Source organism: Pseudophryne corroboree, chromosome 1 (assembly GCF_028390025.1).
Source record: "Pseudophryne corroboree isolate aPseCor3 chromosome 1, aPseCor3.hap2, whole genome shotgun sequence".
NCBI lineage: Eukaryota > Metazoa > Chordata > Amphibia > Anura > Myobatrachidae > Pseudophryne > Pseudophryne corroboree.
In genome coordinates, this window is record NC_086444.1 from 428,329,070 (window position 1) to 428,352,414 (window position 23,345).

The following is a 23,345-nucleotide window of genomic DNA, read 5'->3' on the forward strand; positions in this document are numbered from 1 at the left end:
CAAGTAGAATTGTCGGGTGATGACACATTGGGGGTAATTCAGACCTGATCGCTAGGGTACATTTTTTGCATCCCTGCTATCAGGTAGTCACCACCTACAGGGGGAGGGTATGTGCTGTGTGCAGGTGTGCAATTGCATGAGTTTGTGCGGTCTCTGCTCAGCCCAGGACTGAAATGGAAAAGGAATGGTGTGCCCTTTTTTGCGCAGAAAAGGAGCAGCTGAGATATACAGTCAAGTGCTATAAAACTTGATCTTGGGGAATGTGTAACTGGAAAGAAGAAAATTATATTTCTGCACTCCACTGATGGGTATACAATGTAGGGTGGTAGGTATGAATTCCTCAATAAATAAAACCCAAAACAATACTCCCCTATTCAGGTAGCATTATCCCCATTCTTCAAACATGAACTGTACAGGGTAGATTTTTCATATCACTGCTTTAATCCGAATAGAATGTTCTCTCAATGGGGTACTTACAAAACGATAAAAAATCACATATAGTATGAGATCGAACAAAATGTCTTGGCTAGGGCCTTCATTCCGAATTGATCGCAGTGGTTCGTCGCATCACAAGCCGCGGTATGTAGCTAAATGCACACACGCAAAAGCAACACTGCACATGTGTAAAGTGAGGCGTGCGACCACTGTGCAGAAATACAAATGCTTTTTGTGTTCGCAGCAGCCCATCGACAAAGAGCGTGCAGAAGACGGTGCGGGGTTATGGCTTCGCTAACTCTCGAAAAGGGGCGTGAAGGTGGGTGTCTACTGTGGGAGTGTGCTAAGGGTAGCAGGTGTGGTTTCTGCACCGCTGCAAAGTTGATAGTAGCTGATACACAACAAGCGTTCGCAGCACGATTGCAGCACAGTAGTAAGTTTTGAGCAGGGACGTGCGGTGAGCTAAATGGCTCAGGAGGCACTGGCTAACCCCAGAGCCAGATTTACATGCAATATATGAGCCAAATGGTACATCTCGGCATTATACACAGGTGCAGCATTATAAACTCCTGGAAATCTGGTGAGGTTTGATTAGAGATGTGTGGAAAGGATACACAGGTGAGGCACTGCCTCACCTGCCATAGACTTTTTACTCCAAAGTTTGGGCTATAAAAATTATTAGAATAATGCAAAGAAGATATTTCAAACAAATTATCAGTATTTTTTATATATTTTATTCAGTCAAAACTCTGGTTTCAACGTAAGTATGACAGGAAAGGCTCTGCCTCACCTGCCTCACCCCACCGCACGTCACTGGTTTTGAGCTATGTAGAGCAAGCGAACTCGTGCAACAAGTAGCTGACAGGGCGTAGTTAGCTAATAATTGCTAATAAAAAGCAGCTGGTGAGCAGCTAATGGCTCAATACTGCAATTGTAACAGACTCACTCTCACAGACGGTACGTGCATTTACACTCCCATACCTCCCAACATGACCCTCTCCAGGAGGGACAGAATGCTCTGCTCCTGGACTTCCCTCTTAATGTATGATTGCCCTCACCTGTGGTGAAACACCTTTCTTACCCATTAACCTGTTTAAAACAGGTGCCGGCAATCATAAATGAAGAGAAAAGTCCAGGAGTAGAGCATTTTGTCCCTCCTGGAGAGGGTCATGTTGGGAGGTATGCACTCCTAGGAAATGTAAACTTAAGATCCCATTTCAAAATAGGAGACACTGACAAACATCACACATGTGTCTTATTCTAAAATGCCTGTGTATTTGCTATGTCCATGTGTCTGCTTTGTGTAGAAGGTATTGCCATTGCCTAAGTGTTAAACGTAAACCATACTTGCCTACCTGACCCTCTCCATGAGGGAGAAAATGCTCTGTTCCTGGACTTTCCTGGTAATGTATGATTGCCATCACCTGTGGTGAAACACCTTTCTTATCAATTAACTAGCTCACCACAGGTGATGGCAATCATACATTACCAGGAAAGTCCAGGAACAGAGCATTTTCTCCCTCATGGAGAGGGTCAGGTAGGCAAGTATGACGTAAACACATTTTTATCAATTAAAAGGGCAACCCATAAACATGCCATGTTTTCAATAATCCATCCTTAGTTTTGTCGCTCATATAACAACATTACCCACATAATGCAGGCTAACCTCTAATGTTTTTACCTGCTGATGTACCTAATACATTGCTATGGCTGATTTGGGACACTTGTCAGTTTATTAAACTATGGTATGTTGCCCCTAGTAACCAAACTGCTTTGTGACAATATATTGTGTTTTGAGGCACAGAAAAGTGTTGTGAATGCACAGCATTTAGAGCTATGCGATATGCAATGATTGTGGGGTTTGTCCTCAAGCCTAATATTAGTTAGACAAATTTTTATCTCAAACAAATAAACAAAAAAAAAACCCCACCCACAATAAGAAACACACAATATTTAAAACAACGGTACCATCCGACCACACTAATTCTACATTCTGGGTTTGTGTAGCTGATTTCTGCCTCCAAATGTGGTGAGTTAGCACCCCCCCCCCTCTCTCTCTCTCTCTCTCTCTCTTTCTATTAGTGATGAGCGGGTTCGGTTCCTCGGAAACCGAACCCACCCGAACTTCAAACTTTTTACACGGGTCCGAGCCATACTCGGATTCTCCCGTATGTCTCGGTTAACCCGAGCGCGCCCGAACGTCATCATCCCGCTGTCGGATTCTCGTGAGATTCGGATTCTATATAAGCAGCCGCGCGTCGCCGCCATTTTCACTCGTGCATTGGAAATGTTAGGGAGAGGACGTGGCTGGCGTCCTCTCCGTTTATTGTTGAACTTGATTGTGCTTTATTGCTTAATTGTGGGGAGGACTGGGGAGCAGCTGTATAATATAGGAGGAGTACAGTGCAGAGTTTTGCTGATCAGTGACCACCAGTTTTATCCGTTCTCTGCCTGAAAAAAACGCTCCTTATCTGTGCTCAGTGTGCTGCATATATCTGTGCTCACACTGCTTAATTGTGGGGACTGGGGAGCAGCTGTATTATATAGCAGGAGTACAGTGCTGACAGTGACCACCAGTATACGTTGTCTGCCTGAAAAACACTCCATATCTGTGCTCAGTGTGCTGCTTTATTGTGGGGACTGGGGACCACCAGTATAATATATATAGGAGGAGTACAGTGCAGAGTTTTGCTGACCAGTGACCACCAGTATACGTTGTCTGCCTGAAAAACACTCCATATCTGTGCTGCATTGTAGACAGTATATAGTAGGAGTACAGTGCATAATTTTGCTGACCACCAGTATATAATATATAGGAGTACGGTACAGAAGGCCACTGCTGTACCTACCTCTGTGTCGTCAAGTATACTATCCATCCATACCTGTGGTGCATTTCAGTTTTGCACAGTTTGCTGACCACCAGTATATAATATATAGCATTACGGTACAGTAGGCCACTGCTGTACCTACCTCTGTGTCGTCAAGTATACTATCCATCCATACCTGTAGTGCATTTCATTTTTGTACAGTTTGCTGACCACCAGTATATAATATATAGCATTACGGTACAGTAGGCCACTGCTGTACCTACCTCTGTGTTGTCAAGTATACTATCCATCCATACCTGTGGTGCATTTAATTTTTGCACAGTTTGCTGACCACCAGTATATAATATATAGCATTACGGTACAGTAGGCCACTGCTGTACCTACCTCTGTGTCGTCAAGTATACTATCCAGAGGCGGAACTACCGCCAGTGCAACCAGTGCGTTGCACTGGGGCCCGCCTCTGTCCAGGGGCCCAAAGCATGTAATGAGTCAAACTGACTCATTACATGCCGCTGCGTGCTGCAGGTAACCGCTGCCCGCAGCGCACAGCCGCCCGGAGAGGAGAGGAGCAGCGGTACGGGGGAAGGAGGAGGAGGGAGGTGGAGGAGGGAGCCGCAGCAGCGCTTTGTTACTGGTGGAGGCGCTGCTGCTGCTGCACCTCTGCTTCACTATAGGCTGTCTTCCGAGAACAGCCTATAGTGAAGCAGAGGGGCAGCAGCAGCAGCGCCTCCACCAATAACACAGCGCTGCTGCGGCTCCCTCCTCCACCTCCCTCCTCCTCCTTCTCTACTGAATCGTCAAGCTGCACCGAGGAGCCTGAGCCAGCGGAGAGGGTAAGTATAATTCTTCTTTCTTTCTGTCTCTTTCTTTTCTTTCTTTCTTTCTTTCTTTCTTTCTTTCTTTCTTTCTTTCTTTCTTTCTTTCTTTCTTTCTTTCTTTCTTTCTTTCTTTCTTTCGACTGCCTGCCGCTATGTGTAAAAATGGGGAATCTGCCTGCTGCAATGTGTAAAAATGGGGAATCTGCCTGCCCCAATGGGGAATCTGCCTGCCGCTATGTGTAAAAATGGGGAATCTGCCTGCAGCAATGTGTAAAAAGGGGGAATCTGCCTGCCGCAATGTGTAAAAATGGGGAATTTGCCTGCCGCAATGTGTAAAAATGGGGAATCTGCCTGCCGCAATGTTTAAAAATGGGGAATCTGCCTGCCGCAATGTGTAAAAATGGGGAATCTGCCTGCCGCTATGTGTAAAATGGGGAATCTGCCTGCCGCAATGTGTAAAAAAAAAGGGGGAATCTGCCTGCCGCAATGTAAAAATGGGGAATCTGCCTGCCGCTATGTGTAAAAATGGGGAATCTGCCTGCCGCAATGTGTAAAAAGGGGGAATCTGCCTGCCGCAATGTGTAAAAAAAAGGGGGAATCTGCCTGCCGCAATGTAAACATGGGGAATCTGCCTGCCGCTATGTGTAAAAATGGGGAATCTGCCTGCCGCAATGTGTAAAAAGGGGGAATCTGCCTACCGCAATGTGTAAAAAGGGGGAATCTGCCTGCCGCAATGTGTAAAAAGGGGGAATCTGCCTGCCGTAATGTGTAAAAAGGGGGACGCTGTCTGCCGTAATGTGTAACAAGGGCACGCTGTCTGCCGTAATGTGTAACAAGGGCACGCTGTCTGCCGTAATGTGTAAAAAGGGGACGCTGTCTGCCGTTATGTGTAAAAGTGTACGCTGTCTGCCGTAATGTGTAAAAAGGGGACGCTGTCTGCCGTAATGTGTAAAAAGGGGGACGCTGTCTGCCGTTATGTGTAAAAAGTGTACGCTGTCTGCTGCTATGTTTAACAAGGGCACGCTGTCTGCCGTTATGTGTAAAAAGTGTACGCTGTCTGCCGCTATGTGTAACAAGGGCACGCTGTCTGCCGTTATGTGTAAAAAGGGGACGCTGTCTGCCGTTATGTGTAAAAAGTGCACGCTGTCTGCCGTAATGTGTAAAAAGGGGGACGCTGTCTGCCGTAATGTGTAAAAAGGGGATGCTGTCTGCCGTAATGTGTAAAAAGAGGAATCTGTCCGCTGTAAGGTGTAAAAGGGTCTCTACCTGGTGTAGTGGTGCTACTGTGCGGCGTAATTTGAATAATGGAGACTACTGTGCACCGTTTTATGAATTGGTATTATTTTGTGGCCACACCTCTTCCCCACGAAGCCACACCACTATGTATTTTTGCGCGCGCCTACGGCGCGCACTGCCCCTATTTTGCATGCAGGGGTGGGGCTCCGATGCCGTTTCTTGCACACAGTGCTAAAATGTCTAATTACGGCACTGTTGCTAGGTATCCATTTCTCTGGCCCTGAGCAGGTCTCCCTCACCAGATTCTCTCCAGGGGTGAGGGGGTGGACTTGGATGGGATGGGGGGGCCCAAAGCATTTTGCCGCACCTGGGCCCACCGCTCACTAGTTCCGCCACTGATACTATCCAGCCATACCTGTGGTGCATTTCAGTTTTGCACAGTTTGCTGACCACCAGTATATAATATATAGCATTACGGTACAGTAGGCCACTGCTGTACCTACCTCTGTGTCGTCAAGTATACTATCCATCCATACCTGTGGTGCATTTCATTTTTGCACAGTTTGCTGACCACCAGTATATAATATATAGCATTACGGTACAGTAGGCCACTGCTGTACCTACCTCTGTGTCGTCAAGTATACTATCCATCCATACCTGTGGTGCATTTCAGTTGTGCGCAGTATATATAGTAGTAGGCCATTGCTATTGATACTGGCATATAATTCCACACATTAAAAAATGGAGAACAAAAATGTGGAGGTTAAAATAGGGAAAGATCAAGATCCACTTCCACCTCGTGCTGAAGCTGCTGCCACTAGTCATGGCCGAGACGATGAAATGCCATCAACGTCGTCTGCCAAGGCCGATGCCCAATGTCATAGTAGAGAGCATGTAAAATCCAAAAAACAAAAGTTCAGTAAAATGACCCAAAAATCAAAATTGAAAGCGTCTGATGAGAAGCGTAAACTTGCCAATATGCCATTTATGTCACGGAGTGGCAAGGAACGGCTGAGGCCCTGGCCTATGTTCATGGCTAGTGGTTCAGATTCACATGAGGATGGAAGCACTCATCCTCTCGCTAGAAAAATGAAAAGACTTAAGCTGGCAAAAGCACAGCAAAGAACTGTGCATTCTTCTAAATCACAAATCCCCAAGGAGAGTCCAATTGTGTCGGTTGCGATGCCTGACCTTCCCAACACTGGACGGGAAGAGCTTGCGCCTTCCACCATTTGCACGCCCCCTGCAAGTGCTGGAAGGAGCACCCGCAGTCCAGTTCCTGATAGTCAAATTGAAGATGTCACTGTTGAAGTACACCAGGATGAGGATATGGGTGTTGCTGGCGCTGGGGAGGAAATTGACAAGGAGGATTCTGATGGTTAGGTGGTTTGTTTAAGTCAGGCACCCGGGGAAACACCTGTTGTCCGTGGGACGAATATGGCCATTGACATGCCTGGTCAAAATACAAAAAAAATCACCTCTTCGGTGTGGAATTATTTCAACACAAATGCGGACAACAGGTGTCAAGCCGTGTGTTGCCTTTGTCAAGCTGTAATAAGTAGGGGTAAGGACGTTAACCACCTCGGAACATCCTCCCTTATACGTCACCTGGACGGCATTCATCAGAAGTCAGTGACAAGTTCAAAAACTTTGGGTGACAGCGGAAGGAGTCCACTGACAACTAAATCCCTTCCTCTTGTAACCAAGCTCCTGCAAACCACACCACCAACTCCCTCAGTGTCAATTTCCTCCTTACACAGGAAAGGCAATAGTCCTGCAGGCCATCTCACTGGCAAGTCTGACGAGTCCTCTCCTGCCTGGGATTCCTCTGATGCATCCTTGAGTGTAACGCCTACTGCTGCTGGCGCTGCTGTTGTTGCTGCTGGGAGTCGATCGTCATCCCAGAGGGGAAGTCGGAAGACCACTTGTACTACTTACAGTAAGCAATTGACTTTCCAAAAGTCCTTTGCGAGGAAGATGAAATATCACAGCAGTCATCCTGCTGCAAAGCGGATAACTCAGGCCTTGGCAGCCTGGGCGGTGAGAAACGTGGTTCCGGTATCCACCGTTAATTCAGAGGCAACTAGAGACTTGATTGAGGTACTGTGTCCCCGGTACCAAATACCATCTAGGTTCCATTTCTCTAGGCAGGCGATACCGAAAATGTACACAGACCTCAGAAAAAGAGTCACCAGTGTCCTAAAAAATGCAGTTGTACCCAATGTCCACTTAACCACGGACATGTGGACAAGTGGAGCAGGGCAGATTCAGGACTATATGACTGTGACAGCCCACTGGGTAGATGTATTGCCTCCCGCAGCAAGAACAGCAGCGGCAGCACCAGTAGCAGCATCTCGCAAACGCCAACTCGTTCCTAGGCAGGCTACGCTTTGTATCACCGCTTTCCAGAAGAGGCACACAGCTGACAACCTCTTACGGAAACTGAGGAACATCATCGCAGAATGGCTTACCCCAATTGGACTCTCCTGGGGATTTGTGACATCGGACAACGCCACCAATATTGTGCGTGCATTACATCTGGGCAAATTCCAGCACGTCCCATGTTTTGCACATACATTGAATTTGGTGGTGCAGAATTATTTAAAAAACGACAGGGGCATGCAAGAGATGCTGTCGGTGGCCCGAAGAATTGCGGGCCACTTTCGGCATTCAGCCACCGCGTGCCGAAGACTGGAGCACCACCAAACATTCCTGAACCTGCCCTGCCATCATCTGAAGCAAGAGGTGGTAACGAGGTGGAATTCAACCCTCTATATGCTTCAGAGGATGGAGGAGCAGCAAAAGGCCATTCAAGCCTATACATCTGCCCACAATATAGGCAAAGGAGGGGGAATGCACCTGACTCAAGCGCAGTGGAGAATGATTTCAACGTTGTGCAAGGTTCTGCAACCCTTTGAACTTGCCACACGTGAAGTCAGTTCAGACACTGCCAGCCTGAGTCAGGTCATTCCCCTCAGCAGGCTTTTGCAGAAGAAGCTGGAGACATTGAAGGAGGAGCTAAAACAGAGCGATTCCGCTAGGCATGTGGGACTTGTGGATGGAGCCCTTAATTCGTTTAACCAGGATTCACGGGTGGTCAATCTGTTGAAATCAGAGCACTACATTTTGGCCACCGTGCTCGATCCTAGATTTAAAACCTACGTTGTATCTCTCTTTCCGGAAGACACAAGTCTGCAGAGGTTCAAAGACCTGCTGGTGAGAAAATTGTCAAGTCAAGCGGAACGCGACCCGTCAACATCTACTCCTTCACATTCTCCCGCAACTGGGGGTGCGAGGAAAAGGCTAAGAATTTCGAGCCCACCCGCTGGCGGTGATGCAGGGCAGTCTGGAGCGAGTGCTGACATCTGGTCCGGACTGAAGGACCTGCCAACGATTACTGACATGTCGTCTACTGTCACTTCATATGATTCTCTCACCATTGAAAGAATGGTGGAGGATTATAGGAGTGACCGCATCCAAGTAGGCACGTCAGACAGTCCGTACGTATACTGGCAGGAAAAAGAAGCAATTTGGAGGCCCTTGCACAAACTGGCTTTATTCTACCTAAGTTGCCCTCCCTCCAGTGTGTACTCCGAAAGAGTGTTTAGTGAGCCGCTCACCTTGTCAGCAATCGGCGTACGAGGTTACTTCCAGAAAATGTGGAGAAGATGATGTTCATCAAAATGAATTATAATCAATTCCTCCGTGGAGACATTCACCAGCAGCAATTGCCTCCAGAAAGTACACAGGGACCTGAGATGGTGGATTCCAGTGGGGACGAATTAATAATCTGTGAGGAGGGGGATGTACACAGTGAAAGGGGTGAGGAATCGGAGGATGATGATGAGGTGGACATCTTGCCTCTGTAGAGCCAGTTTGTGCAAGGAGAGATTGATTGCTTCTTTTTTTGGAGGGGGCCCAAACCAACCAGTCATTTCAGTCACAGTCGTTAAAGTGTGCATGTCCTGTTTAAACAACATAAGGGTGGGTGGGAGGGCCCAAGGACAATTCCATCTTGCACCTCTTTTTTCTTTCATTTTTCTTTGCATCATGTGCTGTTTGGGGACAATTTTTTTGAAGTGCCATCCTGCCTGACACTGCAGTACCACTCCTAGATGGGCCAGGTGTTTGTGTTGGCCACTTGGGTCGCTTAGCTTAGTCACACAGTGACCTTGGTGCACCTCTTTTTTTCTTTGCATCATGTGCTGTTTGGGGACAATTTTTTTGAAGTGCCATCCTGCCTGACACTGCAGTGCCACTCCTAGATGGGCCAGGTGTTTGTGTCGGCCACTTGGGTCGCTTAGCTTAGTCACACAGCGATCTTGGTGCGCCTCTTTTTTTCTTTGCATCATGTGCTGTTTGGGGACTATTTTTTAAATCTGCCATCCTGTCTGACACTGCAGTGCCACTCCTAGATGGGCCAGGTGTTTTTGTCGGCCACTTGGGTCGCTTAGCTTAGTCATACAGCTACCTCATTGCGCCTCTTTTTTTCTTTGCATCATGTGCTGTTTGGGGACTATTTTTTTGAAGTGCCATCCTGCCTGACACTGCAGTGCCACTCCTAGATGGGCCAGGTGTTTGTGTCGGCCACTTGTGTTGCTTAGCTTAGTCACACAGCGACCTTGGTGCGCCTCTTTTTTTCTTTACATCATGTGCTGTTTGGGGACAATTTTTTTGAAGTGCCATCCTGCCTGACACTGCAGTGCCACTCCTAGATGGGCCAGGTGTTTGTGTCGGCCACTTGTGTCGCTTAGCTTAGCCATCCAGCGACCTCGGTGCAAATTTTAGGACTAAAAATAATATTGTGAGGTGTGAGGTGTTCAGAATAGACTGAAAATGAGTGTAAATTATGGTTATTGAGGTTAATAATACTATGGGATCAAAATTACCCCCAAATTCTATGATTTAAGCTGTTTTTGAGGGTTTTTTGTAAAAAAAACACCCGAATCTGGCAAAAAATTTTCAGGGAGGTTTTGCCAAAACGCGTCCGAATCCAAAACACGGCCGCGGAACCGAATCCAAAACCAAAACACAAAACCCGAAAAATGTCCGGTGCACTTCACTACTTTCTATATATATATATATATATATATATATATATATATATATATATATATATAAATAGAATGTGTTTACCTTATAAGATTAGTTATTTAAATGTGTAATGTGTACATAGATGTGTGATTTGTAGCTGTGCTAGGTGCGAAGATTCGCTTCTGAGAACGCAAATATAATTTTTTTTAAATAAACCTGTCGATGTACTGATATTAATAAAGTTTATCAATAAAGATGAGAACATCATATTTGGGCCAATCAACATGTAGCATACACTATAAATGTATGCCCATGTATGGAAAACGCCATTGGCACCATGCGAGCAGCCGCATTCTCGAAGAGGGAGCTGCGGGTGCTAACCGCTGTAATGGACCGCAGCGTATGCCGCGCGGGGCCATACGTTCTGAACTCGTGGAAGCATGCGGCCTACGCGGAGGACCGCAGGATGCTGTGGGCGAGGGTCCGCACAAAGTGGACCATAGTCCAATTGGAGCGGCGGTGGTCAGACCTCCGCCGCCATCAGCCTGAATTGCTGGCGCAGCTGCGCCAGCAAATCCGCCAATGTAAGTAATATGCAATTAAAGGTGTGTTTGCGTGAGTGAGATTTTTAGCATTACAAGTTAAAACACATTGCCAAACAGCATTACACATCACACTTATAATAAGAATTTACTTACCGATAATTCTATTTCTCGTAGTCCGTAGTGGATGCTGGGGACTCCGTAAGGACCATGGGGAATAGCGGCTCCGCAGGAGACTGGGCACAAAAGTAAAGCTTTAGAACTACCTGGTGTGCACTGGCTCTTCCCCCTATGACCCTCCTCCAAGCCTCAGTTAGAATACTGTGCCCGGACGAGCGTACACAATAAGGAAGGATTTTGAATCCCGGGTAAGACTCATACCAGCCACACCAATCACACCATATAACTTGTGATCTAAACCCAGTTAACAGCATGATAACAGAGGAGCCTCTAGAAAAGATGGCTCACTACAGCAATAACCCGATTTTTTTGGTAACAATAACTATGTACCAGTATTGCAGACAATCCGCACTTGGGATGGGCGCCCAGCATCCACTACGGACTACGAGAAATAGAATTATCGGTAAGTAAATTCTTATTTTCTCTGACGTCCTAGTGGATGCTGGGGACTCCGTAAGGACCATGGGGATTATACCAAAGCTCCCAAACGGGCGGGAGAGTGCGGATGACTCTGCAGCACCAAATGAGAGAACTCCAGGTCCTCCTCAGCCAGGGTATCAAATTTGTAGAATTTTACAAACGTATTTGCTCCTGACCAAGTAGCTGCTCGGCAAAGTTGTAAAACCGAGCCCCCTAGGGCAGCCGCCCAAGATGAGCCCACCTTCCTTGTGGAATGGGCTTTTACAGATTTTGGCTGTGGCAGGCCTGCCACAGAATGTGCAAGCTGAATTGTACTACAAATCCAACGAGCAATAGTCTGCTTAGAAGCAGGAGCACCCAGCTTGTTGGGTGCATACAGAATAAACAACGAGTCAGATTTTCTGACTCCAGCCGTTCTGGAAACCTATATTTCCAGGGCCCTGACAACGTCTAGCAACTTGGAGTCCTCCAAGTCCCTAGTAGCCGCAGGCACCACAATAGGTTGATTCAGGTGAAACGCTGAAAACCACCTTAGGGAGAAACTGAGGACAAGTCCTCAATTCCGCCCTGTCCGAATGGAAAATCAGATGAGGGCTTTTACAGGATAAAGCCGCCAATTCTGACACGCACCTGGCCCAGGCCAGGGCCAACAGCATGACCACTTTCCATGTGAGATATTTTAACTCCACATATTTAAGTGGTTCAAACCAATGTGACTTTTGGAACCCAAAAACTACATTTAGATCCCAAGGTGCCACTGGAGGCACAAAAGGAGGCTGTATATACAGTACCCCTTTCACAAACGTCTGAACTTCAGGGATTGAAGCTAGTTTTTTTTGGAAGAAAATTGACAGGGCCGAAATTTGAACCTTAATGGACCCCCATTTCAGGCCCATAGACACTCCGGTTTGCAGGAAATGTAGGAATCGACCTAGTTGAAAATTCCTCCGTCGGGGCCTTACTGGCCTCGCACCACGCAACATATTTTCGCCAAATGCGGTGATAATGTTTTGCGGTTATATCTTTCCTGGCTTTGTTCAGGATAGGAATGACTTCATCCGGAATGCCTTTCTCCTTCAGGATCCGGCGTTCAACCGCCATGCCGTCAAACGCAGCCGCGGTAAGTCTTGGAACAGACAGGGTCCTTGCTGGAGCAGGTCCCTTCTTAGAGGTAGAGGCCACGGATCCTCCGTGAGCATCTCTTGAAGTTCCGGTTACCAAGTCCTTCTTGGCCAATCCGGAGCCACGAATATAGTGCTTACTCCTCTCCATCTTATCATTCTCAGTACCTTGGGTATGAGAGGCAGAGGAGGGAACACATACACTGACTGGTACACCCACTGTGTTACCAGAGCGTCTACAGCTATTGCCTGAGGGTCCCTTGACCTGGCGCAATACTTGTCGAGTTTTATAAACATGTGGAAGACTTCTGGGTGAAGTCCCCACTCTCCCGGGTGGGGGTCGTGTCTGCTGAGGAAGTCTGCTTCCCAGTTGTCCACTCCCGGAATGAATACTGCTGACAGTGCTATCACATGATTATCCGCCCAGCGAAGAATCCTTGCAGCTTATGCCTTGCCCTCCTGCTTCTTGTGTCACCCTGTCTGTGTACGTGGGTGACTGCCGTGATGTTGTCCGAATGGATCAACTCCGGGTGACCTTGAAGCAGAGGTCTTGCTGAGCTTAGAGCATTGTAAATAGCCCTTAGCTTCAGGATATTTATGTGAAGTGATGTCTCCAGGCTTGACCATAAGCTCTGGAAATTTCTTCCCTGTGTGACTGCTCCCCAGCCTCGCAGGCTGGCATCCGTGGTCACCAGGACCCAGTCCTGAATGTCGAATCTGCGGCCCTCTAGAAGATGAGCACTCTGCAACCACCACAGGAGAGACACCCTTGTGCTTGGTGATAGGGTTATCCGCTGATGCATCTGAAGATGCGACCCGGACCATTTGTCCAGCAGGTCCCACTGGAAAGTTCTTGCGTGGAATCTGCCGAATGGGATTGCTTCGTAGGAAGCCACCATTTTTCCCAGAACCCTTTCATTGATGTACTGAGACTTGGCTCGGTTATAGGAGGTTCCCGACTAGCTCGGATAACTCCCTGACTTTCTCCTCCGGGAGAAACACCTTTTTCTGGACTGTGTCCAGGATCATCCCTAGGAACAGAAGACGAGTCGTCGGAATCAGCTGCGATTTTGGAATATTGAGAATCCAATCGTGCTGCCGCAACACTACCTGAGATAGTGCTACACCGACCTCCAACTGTTCCCTGGATCTTACCCTTATCAGGGAATCGTCCAAGTAAGGGATAACTAAAATTCCCTTCCTTCGAAAGAGTATCATCATTTCGGCCATTACCTTGGTAAAGACCCGGGGTGCCGTGGACCATCCATACGGCAGTGTCTGAAACTGATAGTGACAGTTCTGTACCACAAACCTGAGGTACCCTTGGTGAGAAGGGTAAATTGGGACATGAAGGTAAGCATCCTTGATGTCCCGAGACATCATGTAGTCCCCTTCTTCCAGGTTCGCAATCACTGCTCTGAGTGACTCAATCTTGAATTTGAACCTCCGTATGTAAGTGTTCAAGATTTTAGATTTAGAATCGGTCTCACCGAGCCGTCCGGCTTCGGTACCACAACAGTGTGGAATAATACCCCGTTCCCTGTTGCAGGAGGGGTACCTTGATTATCACCTGCTGGGAATACAGCTTGTGAATGGCTTCCAAAACTGCCTCCTTGTCAGAGGGAGACATCGGTAAAGCCGACTTTAGGAAACGGCGAGGGGGAGACGTCTCGAATTCCAATTTGTACCCCTGAGATATCACCTGAAGGATCCAGGGGTCTAATTGCGAGTGAGCCCACTGCGCGCTGAAATTCATTGAGACGGGCCCCCACCGTGCCTGATTCTGCTTGTAAAGCCCCAGCGTCATACTGAGGGCTTGGCAGAGGCGGGAGAGGGCTTCTGTTCCTGGGAACTGGCTGATTTCTGCAGCCTTTTTCCTCTCCCTCTGTCACGGGGCAGAAATGAGGAACCTTTTGCCCTCTTGCCCACGAAAGGACTGCGCCTGATAATACGGCGTCTTCTTATGTTGAGAGGCGACCTGGGGTACAAACGTGGATTTCCCAGCTGTTGTCGTGGCCACCAGGTCTGAAAGACCGACCCCAAATAACTCCTCCCCTTAATAAGGCAATACTTCCAAATGCCGTTTGGAATCCGCATCACCTGACCACTGTCGTGTCCATAACCCTCTACTGGCAGAAATGGACAACGCACTTAGACTTGATGCCAGTCGGCAAATATTCCGCTGTGCATCACGCATATATAGAAATGCATCTTTTAAATGCTCTATAGACAATAATATACTGTCCCTATCTAGGGTATCAATATTTTCAGTCAGGGAATCCGACCACGCCAACCCAGCACTGCACATCCAGGCTGAGGCGATTGCTGGTCGCAGTATAACACCAGTATGTGTGTAAATACATTTTAGGATACCCTCCTGCTTTCTATCAGCAGGATCCTTAAGGGCGGCCATCTCAGGAGAGGGTAGAGCCCTTGTTCTTACAAGCGTGTGAGCGCTTTATCCACCCTAGGGGGTGTTTCCCAACGCACCCTAACCTCTGGCGGGAAAGGATATAATGCCAATAACATTTTAGAAATTATCAGTTGTTATCGGGGGAAACCCACGCATCATCACACACCTCATTTAATTTCTCAGATTCAGGAAAACTACAGGTAGTTTTTCCTCACCGAACATAATACCCCTTTTTGGTGGTACTCGTATTATCAGAAATGTGTAAAACATTTTTCATTGCCTCAATCATGTAACGTGTGGCCCTACTGGAAGTCACATTTGTCTCTTCACCGTCGACACTGGAGTCAGTATCCGTGTCGGCGTCTATATCTGCCATCTGAGGTAACGGGCGCTTTAGAGCCCCTGACGGCCTATGAGACGTCTGGACAGGCACAAGCTGAGTAGCCGGCTGTCTCATGTCAACCACTGTCTTTTATACAGAGCTGACACTGTCACGTAATTCCTTCCAACAGTTCATCCACTCAGGTGTCGACCCCCTAGGGGGTGACATCACTATTACAGGCAATCTGCTCCGTCTCCACATCATTTTTCTCCTCATACATGTCGACACAAACGTACCGACACACAGCACACACACAGGGAATGCTCTGATAGAGGACAGGACCCCACTAGCCCTTTGGGGAGACAGAGGGAGAGTTTGCCAGCACACACCAGAGCGCTATATATATACAGGGATAACCTTATATAAGTGTTTTTCCCCTTATAGCTGCTGTATTTTTAATACTGCGCGTAATTAGTGTCCCCCTCTCTTTTTTAACCCTTTCTGTAGTGTAGTGACTGCAGGGGAGAGCCAGGGAGCGTCCCTCCAACGGAGCTGTGAGGGAAAATGGCGCCAGTGTGCTGAGGAGATAGGCTCCGCCCCCTTCTCGGCGGCCTTATCTCCCATTTTTCTGTGTATTTTGGCAGGGGTTAAATTCATCCATATAGCCCAGGAGCTATATGTGATGCATTCTTTGCCATCCAAGGTGTTTTTATTGCGTCTCAGGGCGCCCCCCCCCCAGCGCCCTGCACCCTCAGTGACCGGAGTGTGAAGTGTGCTGAGAGCAATGGCGCACAGCTGCAGTGCTGTTCGCTACCTTGTTGAAGACAGGACGTCTTCTGCCGCCGATTTTCCGGACCTCTTCTGTCTTCTGGCTCTGTAAGGGGGCCGGCGGCGCGGCTCTGGGACCTATCCATGGCTGGGCCTGTGATCGGTCCCTCTGGAGCTAATGTCCAGTAGCCTAAGAAGCCCAATCCACTCTGCACGCAGGTGAGTTCGCTTCTTCTCCCCTTAGTCCCTCGATGCAGTGAGCCTGTTGCCAGCAGGTCTCACTGAACATAAAAAACCTAAAACTAAACTTTTCCCTAAGCAGCTCAGGAGAGCCACCTAGTGTGCACCCTTCTCGTTCGGGCACAAAAATCTAACAGAGGCTTGGAGGAGGGTCATAGGGGGAGGAGCCAGTGCACACCAGGTAGTTCTAAAGCTTTACTTTTGTGCCCAGTCTCCTGCGGAGCCGCTATTCCCCATGGTCCTTACGGAGTCCCCAGCATCCACTAGGACGTCAGAGAAACTGTATGTTTAGAGACTGTGTGGGATTAGGGCTTGCAGGACACACTGGGGACCAGAGTGGTTAGAGGGTAATGTGTAGGGGTGTGGACAGTCACCACACAGGCTGTAGGCTGGAGACAGACAGCACTTTGGTTTTACATAAACGTGTACAGTGCATGGAGTGTTTTCCTTCATTAATACATATAGGAATGACAGGAAGCAGGATCATCACAATGTGTAAGATTACAATGTAAATAGTCCTGCGCAGATGCAGAACTCTGGGAGGCAACGGAGTCATCTGCCACCGGGCTCTGGCTCTGAAGGGGGGCACCTCTCCTTCCATTCTGTGACACCATTTAATTAAGTTAATTGATAGCTGCCACTGTCTTTTCAGTGGCCGACTTCCTCACTGGTCCCTGCACCTTACAAATCACACCCTCTTTATTATACTGAATATACACATTTTACAAGTGTCACACCCAGGATTAGAAACCACAACCTATTACACTGGAAGCAGACACCTTACTGATGAAGCTGTTTGCTCCTGTATAGGAAATATGAGAATGTTAACTATATGAAGATACTTCTCTGACAATCACATGTAACTTCATATAGTTAGAATTCTCATGCTTCCTCTACAGGAGCAAATAACGCCATCAGTAAAGTGTCTGCTGTTAGTGTAACAGATCATGGGTCCAAATCCTGCTAAGAAATGTGAGATTTAAAATAAAAGACTATTAAATGTATAAATACAGTATATACATTTTTTTCAGAACACCACACACACACACACACACACACACACACACACACACACACACACACACGCACGCACGCACGCACACACACACACACACACACATTTATCTTAATATAGGAAATAGGGGGACACCAATATTTATCTTGCCTCTGTGCAACTGGGACGAACTTACGTCACTGGTCCTGCGTAGTGTGGTATAACATGTGTTATGGATAGTGAAAGTGGGCAAGCAGGAGCCTGAAACCTATAGGGCCAGGTATTGTAGTAGGGCAAGGCACAGTGCTACGCCACACAACTCCCGTGTACTCCTGTGCCACAGTACATTCCAGTGTGTGTTTGCTATTTCATTTTAGGTCAATATGAAAAATGTGTAAGGGTCACAAAATAACCAAGCCCAAAAATAACACACAAATGTTGTAAAAAAGGAATTTTAAAAATAAAAAAACACATTTACAGTATGTTTGTTTGTTTTTTGAGGTTAAACATAAAGCAAATGTTTTATACTGTCTTTTTAGGCCAAGCACAATGCCAAAGGCCACAGGAGGAAGACGGAGCCTCCCCCACTCAGCAAGCAGAAGCCCATCCAACATCTTCTTCCTCCTCCTCATCCTCCCCCTCTCAAACCACCTCCCCCCTTCAACAACCCACCCCACATCAAACCTCATCCTCTTCCTCCTCCTCCTCCCCCTCCTCTCAACACCCCTCCCCCTCTCACTCTTACCCCTCTCTCAACCCCCCTCCCCCTCTCACTCTTACCCCCCTCTCAACCCCCCTCCCCCTCTCACTCTTACCCCCCCTCTCAAACCCCCTCCCCCATACATCCTACATCCCCCTTTCAAACCCCTTCCCCCATCCAACCTCCTTCCCCATCCAACCTCCTTCCCACATCCAGCCTCCTTCCCCCATCCAGCCTCCTTTCCCCTTTCAAGCCCCTTCCCCCATCCAAAGTGACAGTTCAGAGTGGGCAGCAGAGGCCCCTGAAGAGGTGGAGGGTGCTGCTCAGCCGTCGGGGGAGAGTAAGTCATTTCTAACACAGAAATGTTTTTTACAACTACTTGTCATTTAGATACAGGTACATGTGTTTTCAAACTGGGATCCTGCAAATGCTGTTCTGAATCACATACCAACATTCCCTGGCTCAGCTTATGTATTAAAGCCTGCTATCACTGAGTCAGGACATGCTTGGATATGTAGTTCACCAGCAGATGTAGAGACGCAGTCTGCTGAGGCTGGGCCTACACACGAAATGGGGAGCCCTGGCCACTCCAGATGTGGATGAAGTACACATCCAAGCTTGGCCTGCACCAGTTTTAGCATGCCTATTTTTGAATTACATTGCAGGCCATGCTGGTATGTATAGTTCAGCAACAGCTGGAATGCAAAATGTTTGACATCAGTGGCGTTTCTAGTGACCGCTGTGTTGTGAGCCTTGCTTCTATAATGTGTTAGTAATGTAGTGTGTTTGGCATTCATTTCAGATGTCGCTATTGGAGATCCAAATGCCCTGATTAGGCAAAGCCTGCAGAGGATGCGCACTGGTGCATTGAGTATTATTATCATCATCTTTTATTTATATGGCGCCACAAGGGTTCCGCAGCGCCCAATTACAGAGTACATAAATAAACAGGAAAACAGCAACTTACAGTTGATGACAGTATAGGACAAGTACAGGGTAAATAAACATAGTTACATCAGCAGATGACACTGGAATAAGTATCAGGTGGCAGTTCAGTTCTGATCGCCTGATTAGGTCTGAATTTAAAATTATACGCAAATATCCATGATATGTATATCTTCACTTAATCACTTTTCAGTAACCCACACATATGCTGAAATTAGAATAATAATATCAAAGAGCGAATAAAAGCAAATGTTAGATTCCTGTTTATAGAAGTGCAATACTGCTTCTGAGTCTAGTCTCACACCACAAGTTTAGAAAGCAACAAAAGCAAAAACAATCCTTGTTAAGTCATGTGTTAATACACCGCAGAAACCTAAATAGTAGAAAGGAAACTTTTGCTATTTGTGTATCTTTTCACTATCATACACAATCACATATGTTGAAAGCAAAATGGTTATATAAAACAGAAAAACGAGATTTATGGTAAGAACTTACCGTTGTTAAATCTCTTTCTGCGAGGTACACTGGGCTCCACAGGGAATGACATTGGGGTGTAGAGTAGGAGCAGGCAAAAGAGACGACAACTGTTAGTAGCCACATACACCACACTCTCGCGACAGGAGAAAGTGTCAGCGGCTAATGCCATACCAACCCAAAGAAGCTAGGTGCGTCACGATGGGCGCCCTGTGGAGCCCAGTGTACCTCGCAGAAAGAGATTTAACAATGGTAAGTTCTTATCATGAATCTCGTTTTCTGCTGCGGGGTACACTGGGCTCCAAAGGGAATGACATTGGGGATGTCCTAAAGCAGTTCCTTATGGGAGGGGACGCACTGCAGTGGGCACAAGAACCCGGCTTCCATAGGAAGCATCCTGGGAGGCGGAAGTATCGAAGGCATAGAACCTTATGAACGTGTTCACTGAGGACCACGTAGCCGCCTTGCACAATTGTTCAAGGGTCGCACCACGGCGGGCCGCCCAAGAAGGTCCAACCGACCGGGTAGAATGGGCCTTTATGGTAGCAGGAGCTGGAAGGCCAGCCTGTACATAAGCATGTGCAATCACCATTCTAATCCATCTGGCCAGGGTCTGCTAGTGAGCAGGCCAGCCACGTTTGTGAAAACCAAACAGTACAAAGAGAGAATCCGACTTCCTGATGGAGGCATTTCTCTTCACGTAGATAAGGAGAGCCCGTACCACATCCAAAGACCGCTCTTTGGAAGATAATTCAGGAGAGCCAAAGGCCGGAACCACAATCTCCTGATTAAGGTGGAAAGAAGACACCACCTTAGGTAAATACCCAGGACATGTTCTAAGAACCACCCGATCATGGTGAAAAATCAGATATGGTCTGTGCTGTATTAAATGCTGTGCCAAGTTCAATGAGTTGAACACTGCCCGCAACTCCAGAATGTTTATTGGGAGGAGAGACTGCTCCTTGGTCCACCGACCCTGAAGGGAGTGTTGCTCCAACACCGTGCCTCAACCTCTCAGACTGGCATCTGTCATCAGAAGAACCCAGTTGGTGATCCAGAAGGGACGACCCCTGCTCAATTGTTGGTCCTGAAGCTGCCAGCTCAGTGACAGATGGACCTCCGGAGACCAGGAGATAATTTGAGACCTGATCCGGTGAGGCAGCGATCAGAAGTGGGATTCCTCCTTCTTGCTTGAACTTCCTTATTACTCTGGGCAGGAGTGACACTGGAGGGAACACGTATGGCAGCTGAAAGTTCCATGGAATTGCCAGTGCGTCCACGAACACTGCTTGAGGATCCCTTGTCCTTGCTCCAAAGACCAGAACCTTGTGATTGTGTCGAGACGCCATCAGGCCCACATCTGGAAGGCTCCACCTGTCCATGAGGAGTTGAAACACTTCTGGATGAAGGCTCCACTCTCCGGCGTGTACGTCCTGATGACTGAGAAAGTCTGCGTCCCAGTTTAGGAATGAATACTGCCGATATGAATGGCAGATGGCGTTCTGCCCACTGAAGAATCCGTGATACATCCCTCATTGCCATGCGGCTTCGAGAGGCACCTGTACTACCACTCCTGTGTCCAAGAGGGACTGTACCACCAAATGAAGAGTTTTTGCCTTCATCTGATCTACAGAGATGTCTGTCAGGCAAAATCGATGAGGGGGACGATTTTTGAAGGATACGGCGTAACCTCGAGTGACGACTTCCCGTACCAGGGCATCGGAAGTGGTCTTCAACCATTCCTGGGTATACCCTAGAAGTCGGCCCCCCACCCTGGGATCCCCCAGAGGGAGGCCCGCCCCGTCATGCGGCAGGCTTTTCCGTCTTGGAAGCAGGCTGACGGGCAGCCCAGGCCCATTTGGGTTTGGAAGTGCGAGCCTGTTTCGGGTACGCCTGACCCTTTGCTTTCCCTGAAGGATGAAAGGAGGGAAAAGGAAGTACTCTTAGCCTTCGGTACCGAAGGAGCAGTACTAGGTAGACAAACTGTTTTAGCAGAAGCTTAGTCAGCCACTATCTTGTTGAGGTATTCTCTGAAAAGAATGTCTCCCTTAAAAGGGAGTACCTCCAGGGTTTTCTTAGAGTCCAGATCCACGGACCAGGACCACAACCATAGAATCCGGCGAGCCAGTATGGACATAGTAGAAGCCTTGGCCACCAGAATACCGGCATCAGAAGCCGCCTGTTTAATGTAATGAGAAGCTGTGACAATATACGATAAGCATTGTCTAGCACAGAGGTTCTCAAACTCGGTCCTCGGGGGCCCACACAGTGCATGTTTTGCAGGTCTCCTCACAGAATCGCAAGTGAAATAATTAGCTCCACCTGTGGACCTTTTAAAATGTGTCAGTGAGTAATTAATACACCTGTGCACCTGCTGGGTTACCTGCAAAACATGCACTGTGTGGGCTCCCGAGGACCGAGTTTGAGAACCTCTGGTCTAGCATGATCAGAAGCATTGGAAGACATCTCAGCTTCCAACTCCTGTGCCCACGATTCAATAGCCTCTGCAGCCCATGTCGCTGCAATGGTGGGCCGATGCGCAGCACCTGCAAGGGTGTAAATCGCCTTTAAACAACCCTCCACACGCTCATCCATTGGTTCTTTCAGAGACGTGACGGTAGTTACTGGCAGAGCTGAGGATTCCACCAGCCGCGGGGACCATAAGCGGTTGTACTGGCACAGGAGGTCCCATAGGGGGCGTTACTCTAGTTACCAGCGTATTCAATAGCGTGGAGAAGGTAGCCCAAGGTGGGTAATTTTGAACCCCTGTTGCTACGATCCCACTGGGGGTTAAGGAACCCCCAGAGCCTGAACCCTCAACTGCTATATTTTCCTCAAATGTGTCTGCAGCATCACCACCACACAATGTGGGATCAGCCCCAGCACCATTGCCCTTTGTAGCTGACATATCCAAAAGCTCAATGCAGGGCAACCCAGTACAATATCAGCAGCACAATACCTGACAAGAACCCCCTGTGCAGTGTAACAGCACAAACAGGGAATTCAAGAGGTATATCGTGACTAAAAATCACAGAGAAAAATACACACTGAGTATATCTTGTGAAATACCTACAGTATATTAAATGATAAACCTGACGCACCTAGCCCCCTCAGGTTATAGAATATAAGGATAGCAATCTGAGTGAGATACACGAAATGGAGGTCACACAGCAGCTATATGCACACATAGTCACATTGTACAATGCAGAAATTATGACATGCAATAAAACTGCACTGGACTAGCAATGCAAAGTAGTACTAAGTAAAGCTATACACTCAATAGATATAACAATGCACACTAAATGCACTCTTTCTTAACTAACACTGTCAGCAGACATGTAGAATACTTAAGTGTCCTGTAAAATGCACAGCGCTGACATGCAGGTGGCTTTACAGAGGAGGATTTGCCCAAACAGTCCCAGGATCAGCTCCACTTGACCTAATGGCGCCCAAACGCTGACAAGGAATGTGAGAGAGAGAGATATGCAGCTCCAGGACGGGAACATTTACTCTAAATGGCGCCCTGGGGCTTAGAAGGACAAAGGAGTACAGCGCTTCAAGAAACCTACTCAGGGCCGAAACTAGGATTTATGTCAACCGGGACAAGGCAGTAATTTGGCAACCCCCGCCCCCATAAATCCTAACTGTTGGTGACTGCCTGACCCATCTGTCAACGACCCTCTCACCCATCTGCTGGTGACACTATCACCCCCGGCTGCCACACCCTTGAAAGAAAAGGGGGTTCTGAAGCAGAGAGCCTGCACCACAGCATTGTGTTTTGTTAAGGATCTGGTGTGAAACAGCCGGGTGTTTCACATCAGTATTATTACATATGGCAAATATATGACCATCCCTATGGTAGGCATCTGGGCCTT